Consider the following 12,779-nt stretch of genomic DNA (forward strand, 5'->3'; position numbering starts at 1 on the left):
ATCAATTTTTAGTCACATTTCTCTAGTAAAATGTACTGTGTTCCTTAGAAAAATGTATTAAAATTGCAAATCTGCAAAAAAAATGAAATTTTGAAATTTCACCTACACTTTGTTTTAATTCCTGTGAAACACCTAAAGGGTTAACAAACTTCCAAAATGCTGTTTTGAATACTGTGAGGGGTGCAGTTTTTGAAATGGTATCATTTATGGGGGTGTCTCACATACAAGTCCCTCAAAGTCACATCAGAACTGAACTGGTCCCTAAAAAAATCAGTGTTTGAAATTTTCTTGAAAATTTGAGAATTTGCTATTCATATTGTAAGCCTCCTAGTGTCCAAAAAAATTAAAAGGAAGTTGAAATAATGATGGAAACATAAAGTAGACATATGGTCTATGTTAGTTATTAACTATTTTGAGTGGTATGATTATTTGTCTCACAAGCAGAAAATTTAACATTTTGCAAATTGCAAAATTTTCCATTTTTTCACGACATTTTGGTATTTTTCACAAAAAAACACAGACTGTATCGACCCAAATTTACCACTAATTTGAAGTACAATGTGTCACGAAAAAACTATCTCAAAATCACTGGGATAAGTAAAAGCAAAAAAAAGTTATCCCCACTTAAGTGATACATGTCAGATTTGAAAAAAAGGGCTCTGTCAGGAACGCAAAAACTGGCTCTGTCAGGAAGGGGTTAAGAGTGTTGCTCATCTGTCTTGTACCAGGCCACGAGTAACTTGTCATCAGACAGTCCAGAAAAGATACGGAGACCAGTGCAATATTTGATACACAACAGAGCATAGCATAGTCAGGACTTTTTGGGCCCCATTGTAACATTGATCAAGTGTCCAATATTACAGTGGGGATCAGCTGTTAATTATTTTTATGCTCCATAATATTTCCTTCATTAATTTTCTAAACCACATTAGGGCTTTAATTAATGTTACGCAGCATAGTAGCACCCTGGTTCACATTTTATAACATTGTAGAGCTGCCAGTACACATTATGCCACACAGTTCTCCAAATAATAATGCCCTCTGGGTAAATTTATACTATATTACAATGGTGGTATAAATGGATATATTTTAGGCCCCAAGACAAGAGTTTGAAGTAACCTATATGTTTCTGCCAATGGTGAAAAATGTATATAATAGTCACTGTAGACTATTAATACAGAGATCGGCTCTCAACAATAAATGGCATCCACATTTTTTCATAGTGGTGCGTCATGCTAGCTGATGAATTTAAAGCCAGGAGAGCTCTTCCAGTTCCGTGTGTGCTGTGATCACCAAAGAAAAGCAGAGAAGGCAACATCAATGACAACAAAACCTGATTGGTCAAGCAACTGGAATGAGATGGGGAGCACATGGTTGTCCTTGTTGCATGCACACTAATTGGAATTACCACAATTATTGGACCTTATTCTGATCCCTACGCACGGGGACAGATGCTTGGCGCATGTGCAGCAGCATTTCTGCGCATGTGCAAACGTCGGGTGTGTGCGGCCACGGCAAACTAACCAAGACTGCGGGCGGCGGTGGATAGTCGCGCACATGGGAACAGCCAGTGTTTCATATGCATTCCCATGTAAACGCTGGTGATCGAGCCGTGACATCTGTGCTGGGGGCGGGCACCGAACACCACCGGATGTCAGCTGCCTGCCTACTTCCTCCCGAGAGTGCACACAAATCTAAGTGACCTGAGAGTCACTCAGATATGTGTCCACGTTCCACATCATTCGATGGTCGGTGACCATCGAATGATGTGGGTGTTTACTCACAGGCTGCGAATGGATGTTTATGTTAAACATCCATTCACAGTCCCTGCGTGCGAACACATGATGCAAGGTGGGGGGGCGTACCACCATTTGCGGGGCGGGTTCTGTTGACTCACAAGGGTGCGAATTCACATCTGAGCAAATCAACCAGAATAACCCCCATTATGCACTGCCTTCACAAGTTATAAAGATGATTTATATTTGTGGGAGATTATTATGTAGGGGTACAGGGCTAAAGTGCAGTCATCTTTATCTACCATCTGAATACAGAGAAATGAAGTGTGCAGTTGAAAACATTGACAAGGTCTAGACCGGAGTGACCCCTACTGGTTGTAGCTTAAAAAAGGCAAAAGTTCTTTCATCCAGGTTCTTAAAAGAACACCTTGCCTCTTTCAGGTTTTCAACACACAAAAAGATACTCTGAGAGCCTGCCTTAGACGGGTCTTATTCAGATTTATTTCACTTATTTTATTATTAGCATAATCCTCCACTAGATTGTAAGCTCCTCTGAGCAGGGCCCTCTTCTCCTCACATTCCACTCATAGCTCTCCCCTACTCAGTGATCATTCTTGTCCGCATACTCTCCAGACGGCTATGGCTGAACTCTATCTATGGCCGCCAGCCCATAGTAGTTCACCAATTACACCCTCGTTACTCATATTTAAGCATAAGTGTGTATTGAATTATGGTGCTCTTTGTTACCTATACTCTGTACTCTATTTTTGTTATTTATTTACTGTAATGTTACATTTGGTCTCCCTGTACTGTTCTATTGCTCGCCCTTTGTACGGCGCTGCAAAACATTTGTGGTGTCTTATTTGTGGAAAAGGCTATTTAATAAAGGTTGGCAGACCAAGTACAAATCTTAAGTGTCCAGTTATTAACCAATAAGAGCCTCACATGGCATATGGCCATAGAGAAGATGCCCCTTACCTTTAGCTGTAACATAGAGGAGGGAATAGAGCATAGAGCGCCAGGTATTAACTGTAATCTGCAATCAGCTACATAGATATATCAGGATCAGCTACATATAGATATCAGATGCAACCCTATCAATATTTCCTTATCCTGAAGTATTATGAGATGCTGTCAGCGTTCTATCAGAAGCAGAGGTGGCATTTCTTTTTCAAATGGATTTTCCTTTAACCATTCATGGCAGCTGACAAGAAAGTAGCTTCTACTGGAAGCATAAAAGGCGGTACTTGTTTCCTACTACGGCCACAATCGCGGGCATCGTGTACCTTAAAGTTAAGGTACACGATGCCCGCGATGGACCTGATTTCCTTTGAAATCAGGTCCATTTTGCCGGCAAAGGCAAAATCGCGGGCATCGCGTCGATCACGGCCATTAACATTGCCCCCGACGCGACCGACGCGATGCCCGCGATTTTGCCATAGGCTTCAATGTTAAAATATTTTTTAACATTGAAATAGGGAGCATCGCGTCGGTCTTGTGCCATTATAATGGCACAAGATGAGATGGACTTGATTAAGTCCATCTCACATAGGAAACAATGTGAAATGGGCCAATATGACCCATTTCACATTGTATATGGCCCCGTCGCCACCCCACGATTGACGCGAACCCGAAGCGCGGCGAGCACTGCGAGCCCGCGAGGGGCGGCGGTGCACGTCTTCCGACCTTTTCATACCCCTACTATCCACGTCGGCGTGGAGTTGAGAATATAAAGTATGGCGAGTGCAGCGAGCCACCGAGCCCGAAGCGGGGCGAGCCCCGCGAGGGGATGCGTATACCTGTGAAGTTATACGCGTCCGCTCGCCACGCTTCGGGCTCGGTGGCTCGCTGCGTTCGCTACACTTTATATTCTCAACTCCACACCGAGGTGGATAGAAGGGGTATGAAAAGGTCGGAGGACGCGCACCGCCGCCGCTCGCCACGCTTCGGGTTGGCGTCAATCGTGGGGTGGCATTGAGGGTGTAAAATTGGGGGTCTAGGGAATATTTTACATTGAATCCAATGTAAAATCGGGTCCCAGGGACCCTATTCACATTTGATTCAATTAAAAAATTGCGTCGATTGCATCGCATGCGATTTGGTGCGATTTTTCCGACACGACCACCCCGATGCAAATCGGTGTGGCCGTGCTAGGAAACAAGTACCTAAAAGGCTAATATTGCCATCTTCTTACCTAAGTAGATGGAGATAGCCTTTAGGTTAGGATTTATTTCTATGCAGGGAGAACCTACGGTCTCTGGATCATGATGGCCAAGTGGTAGGCAATCAGATTGAAGGCATAGGACTGCAGGAATATGCTAATCATTAGTCAGATGTAATCAATCTTGTACCCTGCAGCCTGAAGTATAAAGCTGTATAACACTTGTCTAGTTACCCTTCAAGTTCATGCAGATGTTAGACTCAGGAGCTAGCAGAGGAGAATTTGCAGCTTTTACCATAAGGTGGCAGGAGCAGAAGTATCCAGCAACCAAGTTTTAGTGAACTTAGGCTATGGCAGCTAAAACCATTGCATACATTCCAGCTGGGGTAAAGTCCAAAGGGGAGTCCCGCAAGGTACAATATTGGGACCCACCTTGTTTAATATATTCATTGATGATATAGGAAGTGACATAGTGAGTAAAATTGCAATATTTAAAGACGACACGAAATTGAGTAAGGTAATTAACTCAGGAGAGGCTGTGGATACTCTACAAAGTGACTTAATTAAACTGGAAAGGTGGGCGGAAAGGTGGAAAATGCAGTTTAATGTTGATAAATGTAAAGTAATGAACAAGATATAGGCTAAATAGAGTTATAGGAAATTCTGCTGTAGAGAAGGACTTGGGGGTCATCATAGATAGTGTACACTGCTCAAGCGCAGCAGCAAAAGAATACCAGACACTGGCATACATTAAAAGGGTAATGGATTCAAGGGATGCCAATGTGATAGTGCCTCTTTACAAGGCATTGGTGAGACCACACTTGGAATACTGTGTCCAGTGCTGGGCACCACACCTTAAAAAGGAACAGGTACAGAGAAGGGCGACTAAGCTAGTAAAAGGTCTCGAATCACTAGAGTACAAAGATAGGTTAACCAGGCTGAATATGTTTTCACTGGAGAAATGGAGGTTGACAAGTGATATGATTAGTATGTTCAAATACAGGTTTGTGAATCATGGAACTGGGAGATGATTTGTTCACTAACAGGCCTATACTTAGGACATGCGGGCATGTACTGAGGTTCGAGGAAAAGAAATTCCATACTGAATTAAGAAGAGGATTCTTCACCATTAGAGCTGTAAAATTCTGGAACTCACCCCCCGTCCCGGTGGGGGTGGTTACAGCAACCACTGTTAATGAATTTAAATCAAAACTGGATACATTTTTGGCCACTAAGGGAATCCCATGTGTTTCCCGCATATAATGTCTAAATTTTATGTATGTAATGTCCCCCCCCCCCCTCCCTGGTTGATGCTGCACTGTAAAATCCACAAAAAATTCCTAGTGTGCGCAAGCATACATGGCCAATAAAGTTGATTCTGATTCTATAGATATGACTTACTGAAGTCAGTAGTTACAGTCAGATAGACTGAACTTGATGGACTAACATCTTTTTTCAGCCTTTATTAATATGTTACTATGTAAGTAGGTCATACTAGCCAATTTGCATGTACGCTTGAGAAGGGAATGTCACCCAGTAGGATTGCGGCTTGTTATTTACAAACGAATCTGAGCTCAAGCAACAAGGGTTGTATACTAAAGTTCAGAGTAATCCCAAGCAGAGAGAAATGTTTAGCATCTCAGACCCTCCATATAGGTGGAGAGCAAGACAGCTCTCAGATCTTACCAAGTACAAAGTATTTTCAGAGATTCATAAACTGAAAAGAGGGAACAGTTTATTATTACTTACAAAAATCAATTCAGGTAATTTCAGCTCTAGTATATCGACATAAAGCAAAATAACTCCCAAGAAAAAAAGAACAGCATTAGTTGCGATAAGCTGCAGCTCCCCAACACAGTGCCAAGTGATATGCAGCCGTCAGGTTGTAAAAAAAAATATTATTATTAACAGTTTTTTATATAGCGCATACATATTCTGCAGCGCTTTACAGAGTATAGTTGAACAGTCACATCAGTCCCTGCCCCAGTGGAGTTTACAATCTATATTCCCTACCACATATACACACACACACACAGACATTCTAGGGTCAATTTTGTTAGGAGTCAATTCACCTACCAGTATATTTTTGGATTGTGGGAGGAAACCGGATTACCCGGAGTAAACCCACGCAAGGATGGGGAGAATATACAAACTCTGTACAGTTAGGGCCATGGTGGAAGTTGAACCCATGACCTCAGCGCTGCGAGGCAGTAATGATAACCATTACAATGTCCGTACTTCAGCAGTGAAGTACTAATTAACGCAAATTTCCGCTCACACCACCGGAGGATGCAAGCAGTCACTGGGAGTAAGGGAAAGGCACCCAGACACTAAGTAAGGGAGCTAAAGTCCCATGAATACAAATTAAATACCCCATTGATAGTTGTGTCCTCCATACAGAATGTCGGGTGAAAATGGTTATCATGAGTGAAACAAATCTGCTCCCCAATACTGCAGTCATTTGATATGTGACACTTAAATATCTGTGATGCGGAGTCAGAATCTATGTAAGCACAACAGAATTTGGGGTGAAAAAAGCCGCCACCACCACTGCAATGTAGCACAGACTCAGTGACACAGTGTTGCATATTAAATTAATCAATGCAGTCCTGTGAAGCATTTTTTGACTCCTAGTATTAAGAATAAGATGCACATTCACACACAAAGAAGATGCAAACGAGACTGTGCAAGTAGACTCGGTACTTGTGTAGTTACACGGCGGCAGGCTACACTATGTTTTCAGCGTAGCCCAACGGCTGCCTAGCATAGTCAGCGTAGTGTTCCTGCGGCAGCCCTGCATAGTCAGCTTAGTGTCCTCGTCAGGCAGCGTAGTACTGTCCCTGGCAAGCCTAGTGAGCGCCTCTCACACAGCGCTGGTAACCAGCAGATCCTCTGCGCTGGTGGACGCCGGCGGAGGGGCGATCATGCGAGCGCAGACGGAGAGGCACTCCATCTGTCTGAGATGCACGAGCATCTCAGACACTTGTGCTTCTCAGTTATTCTTGCGGCAGGGTTCGGCAACCCTGCCCGTGTCCACTTCAGGGAGGCGGACAATGTTAGCGGTTCGGTAGCACGTGCGTCTCCTGCACAAAGGGGGTGGGGTGCGTCTAATGCACAACAAAAGGCCGCATTTGCCATTGCTCCATGTTACATACTAGCAAATGCCTCCATTTTAAACCCCACTATCCACGGCAGCCCGAAGCGTGGCGAGCCCCGCTCGGGGAACTAGTTCATACACCCACTAGCCACGTCGGCGTGTAGTTGATTTTCTAAAGTGTGGTGAGCGCAGCGAGTCCCGCAAGGGGATGCGGATTACTTGACGTGTATTACGCGTGTGCTCGCCACACTTTATAAAATCAACTCCACACCAACGTGGACAGCCGGGGTATGAACACGTCGGGAAGACCTGTCATGTCAGGCAGGTTAAAATGGTCAATGGTTCCCACACAATATAAAAAGCGCAAACAGACTACACTAACTGCGTAACACTGACTGACTACGATAACTACGTAAGTTCCGGCTAGCCTTGAACGGGCGGGAACACGACGCTGATATGGACAGGGATGCTGACTACACTGCCCGCGGGAACACTACGCTCATTCTGACAGGGACGCTAACTACACTGGCCGCGGGAACACTACGCTCATTCTGACAGGGACGCTATGCTGACTACGTAACTGCCGCCATGAAACTACACAAGTACCGTAGAGTCAGACTGGACATGGCACACTGAGAACAGATGTTATTCAGCAATAGGGTAATTTGTACTACAATTCCACAAAGGTAAAGCTATACATATTTAAGCATTTGAGAAATAAACAAGAATAATGCTTCTCTTATGTATTATAAATGGGAACTAAAGAGCTCTGTCCACGCTGTCAGACCAGACCTATTATTGTACTCTCTAATAAGCCACCTTTACCCACGGGTCTGTGGTTCAGTGGCTAAACTGACTAAATATGGATTCTCAGAATGGGTCATTAATAACTTTCCTGGAAGCTAGAGAACCTCAGCATCTTTTAATATTCTGTAAATAAACACACCCCCATCCCAAAACGCAGAGGTTTCATTCTCAAGCATTTACCAGGTGGATTATAGAAAGAATATAGGGCCTAATTTAGTCCTGTTCTCTAGGCTGTGTAAATTCGCAGGTAAACGCCACTCACCACCCCACCAAACGTCCGTCCCCCGCCACCCGAATCCACTCACTAGCAGCGTGACCGCATACACATGCGCTCGCACAGGAAAGAAATAATTTGATGGTTGTTACCAATCGAGTTCTTTTGATCCCCTTCGCCAATAAAAGCCAGTCTAGACTGACTTTTATTCTGGCGACAGATAGCCAAATTTGTGGTGGGCACTGATGTCATGTGATGTCATCTGCCCGTTCCAAGCAGGCATTTGCAGAGGTACGCCCCCATACCATTTTTGTGGGCACGTCCATGGAAAGCTCGGCAGTCCCCTGCGTCTTCCCCTGCCTGCCCTCCCATCAAGGAGCGAGTGCCCCGACGAGTCTGAAACTTGCCGAAGACCTTCGCTCCAGGGGTTTGCACATACCGTGTTTCCCCGATAATAAGACACTGTCTTATTTTTTTTCAACCAACAAAAAAACACCATAGGCCTTATTTTCAGGGGAGGTCTTATTTTAATACGGTACACATTGACAGCAATCCTCCTTTAAAACATGCCCCAGTGCTCCTTGTAAACATGCCCCCAGTCCTCCGTTAAAGAGAGGGAACGTACCGTAACAGCCTACTTTACACACCTCTCCTCCTCTCTCAGTCTCAGCAATGCCAGCACTCCGTGCTCTGCTGCAGCCGCGTGATGTGCACGGCGACGTCACGCCGCCTCCCGCAATGCATCCGTGGGACCGGGAGCAAAGCGGCATCTGTAGAAGCCGGTGGTCTCTAAATACCTCAGAGGTGACCGAAGATCACCACCGAGGTTAGCGGAGGCTAGTATTTATTGTTTGGAATCCATTGCTTTGAAAATTTTATCGGCCTTATTTTCGGGGGAGGTCTTATTTTGGACACATCTCCAAAATCTGGGGTAGGTCTTATTTTAGGGGGAGGTCTAATTATCGGGGGAAACACGGTATGCATATTCGCGCATGTGCAAACCCCTAACATCGGACGGGGGATCGAATTCGGCCTGCACCGAGTGGGTCTGAATCACCCCATAGTGCAAATGAGGGTAAGCATGTGGACTTATATGATATCTACATACCTAAACCAGACCTTGGTGTCAATGTGAGTTTGACATGGTTGCACAAAAGTAGCTTTGATTGGCAATGACCAGTTAATTTTAGGGTCTTGTATATACTTGGAAAACAGGTACTTGCGCATCTGTGGGGGCACCTGTAAATGTGTTACTTTGTCAAGCTACAACCGGAAAAGGGGTGTCAGTCCCTTTAAAAAGACAAATACATATAAGGTGGTGGTTGTGCTAGGTCAATGACAGCATAAAAAAACTGTAATACAGCAAATTTAATAAAAAAATAAAGGTGTTAATTTATTAATACAAAATAAAGTTACACAGTAATAATCAATAAAAAGCTCAAAACTGAGCATTAAGATTTTGTGAAGGAAGCTGCATCCAGAATAATAAAAGATGTTGAATAACTTCTCCTCAATGAGTGCAGTGTCCCTCTTTTTGGGCCCAAAAGAGTTGGTCTGAGTAATTAATGGTGTTGTGGCGTCCCTTTAGATGCTTCCTCCAATTAAATTGGGGTGGCATTCCTCCAAGAAGTTGGAATATCTGAAGCAAATAGTGGGGTCCACGATCCCAGAGAGGCAGAATTATAGAGGTAGCTTTCCTCCGAAGTACTGTTGGGTGCCTGGTTGGAAACCTTGAAAAAGCTGCTGATAGCAGCAAACGCGTCAGCTGCTGAAACCCCCCCCACAAACGCTGCTCATCCAGACGCCCACTCTTTGACCACCCAGAGTGCCTTACACTATCCATTGGACCAACCGAGTATTTCCCAGATTTCCAACAGCACTTTGGAGGAAAGCTACCTTTATAATTCTGCCTCTCTGGGATTGTATATCCTTATATGTATTTGTCTTGTATATATTTGCTGGATACAGAATTTATTAGGAATTGTCTTTATACTCTGACGAGTACATGACGCATATGCCTACATTGTAAGCATGTCTCTGAATAGATTGACACAATATTCTACTAAGCCCATTGTTTTTTGTTCATGGATGTTTAACATATTGGCAAATATATTACAGTTCCATTTTTGGTAATAAACAATTAGCATAGTGCTGCAGTCACTCTTCCCCCTCACGTACAGAACCTGTGCTATTACCACCTCCCACTAACAGATGCCTTTCTAACCTCTCTCTCTCTTCAGTCCCTCTGTTACAGTATTCATTTTCAAAAATAAATGAGCACGAGGAGCGCATCTATTTCAGAATACAAGTGTTCTTTAACAGGACTAAAAATAAGTGTGGATTTGCCGCCAGGAAAAAAGAAGTGCTATATTTGTTGAAACATGTCCTATGAAGCAACATGTAAGCAAGAAGGTGGTGTACGGCAAGCTATGAGAAATCGTAGTACTAAAGAGCAGTACTGAACATCACAAGGCTTGAGGGTGGTTACTAATCTTTAAATAGCTATACTTATTTTGATAAGAAAGGCTTCCATAAGATTCATTAAGGCATACATATCCTTTACAAAAGTTGTGTTCTCCAACACATATAAGCTATAAAAGGAGTAGTGTACTATAGATTGTAGAGCTACTGCACTTAAAGAGCCTTCTGATAAAGCATGGGTTCCCAACCACAGTCCTCAACGGTCTAGGACAGACGTAGGCAATCTGTGGCTCTCCAGCTGTTGTGAAACTAGATATCCCAGCATTCCTTGCCACAGTTTTGGTATTAGGGAGTGCTAAAACTGTGGCACGGCATGCTGGGACTTAGGGGGTTATTCTCGTTCTTTCGGTCCTCTGTGCATTCGCACAGAGGACTGATGTTGCTCGTCTGCACATGCGAAGGAGTGTTTCTGCGAACGTGCAGACGTAGGGTGCGTGCACCCATGGTGAACTTTCGGTTTGCCGGGTGCACACACCGTACACAGCGTTCGGGAGGCGGAGAAGGGCAGGTGGCACTGGGCTGCCCCACTATCATATGGGAACACCCAGCGTTACATGGGCATTCCCATGAGAACTCTGGGCGTTCTCTTGGTAATGAGGCGTTGTCGCGGGGGGCTAGCAGCTGACGTTACCGGATGTCAGCTGCGCACCCATATCCGTCCCAGCGTGCAAGCATATGGAAGTGACTTGAAAGTGTGACAATTAATAATCACTACAGCTGTGCACCAGCTCGGTGATTTGGAAAATGTGGACCGTTGGTAGATCTCGAGGACCAGTTTGGCCACCCCTGGTCTAGGGGCTATATTTATTAAAGTGCTGGTGGTAAGAATTGGTTATGTTGCCCAATGCAACCAGATTCTACTAATTTAGCACCTAGAAAAGAATAGCTAGAGTATGATTGGTTGCTATGGGCAACATCATCACTTCTAAGGATAGCCATACTCGTGTACAGGTGCACAAGCCTGGATATCACTAAAACAGATTGTGTGAGAGCGCTCCCGTTTGTTTAAAGCAGCAATCATTTACACGGCAAAGCCAGGTTGGTTTTGCTGTGTAAATGGATGCTGCTTTAAAAGAAATATGAGAACTTGCCAAAAGTCTTGCACTGCCTGCTTCTCACAGGCTATTACATCCCCTCCCCCTATAGCCATGACAATTTGTTAGAATTAACAACTCCCCCTTAAAACAATATGTTATACCCCTTTTACACCAAAATCCCTGGTCGGACCCTGATCTTTCAACACAGGAGTTTCCAGGATTGGACCCAGCTTCATACACCATTTTACACAGCACTGTGACCCAGGTCTGCGCCATTTCCACTGAACCTGGGTCAGTCCTGCTTTTCCCTATGGATGACATTAAAAATTGCCATTTTAGGACTGATAAACTGCCAGCCAAACTTCCCTCAATGATTTCAAATAAAAATTAAAAGATATGACAAGTTAGCATTGAAAAATGTTGGTTTGTTTATTTTGTAAAATGTTTTTTCAAAAAGTTATATTCAGTGCTCAAGGACACATAGCGGTATAAAAGTGCAGCATCTCCCATGTGCTCCCCCATGCCCCTTCCCCTGCAGCAGCAGACCAAATCTCCCTTGTGCTCCCACCAGCCCCCCCCCCCCCTTCTACCTGTATGCTTCTTCCTGGCTGCTGTCTTCACTTCTGATATCCTTTCAGCACTACCCGAATGTGCCAACCTGGGTTGGGACCATTTACACCGCCCATGACCCAGGCCCAACCAGTGTTCAACCCTGGTCAGGACCTGGGTAGGAAACCAGTGTTACTGGACCTGGGTTGACCCCTTTTACACCAACGCTGACCTGGGTCTTTGCCTCGGTGTAAAAGGGGTATTAGACTCTTTCCAGTACCACTCTTACTACTCCTATGCACAATCACAGTCTGCAGTGTCTCTGCCAATGGCCTTAACCCTTTGAGGTCTGCACCCAAAAAAAAGTTGACTATAAATCTATTTCTCAACCGTTTGGTAGAGGCCTATATCTCAAAAACTGTGGCGTCTAATAAAAAAAAAAAAAAACTATTGATTGTTGTTGGTTGTTGTTATTATCCTCAGTGAATAAAAAAATGCAAAGAAAAAATTTTCCTTCGCTTTTTTTGTGGTGCGTACCTCAAACGGTTAAAATCATTTATGTGGGATCTGGAAAGCGGAGTTCCAGCATAGATGCCACATACTGATGGTTCAGTATTTATGTAAAAAGAGTAATAAAAACAAATCTATATTTTATGAATACTAAGAGGGGTATTCAATGTTCTGATTCTGCAGAAAA

This window comes from Crinia signifera, chromosome 6, assembly GCF_055691185.1.
Source record: "Crinia signifera chromosome 6, ASM5569118v1, whole genome shotgun sequence".
In the NCBI taxonomy this organism is placed as follows: Eukaryota; Metazoa; Chordata; class Amphibia; order Anura; family Myobatrachidae; genus Crinia; species Crinia signifera.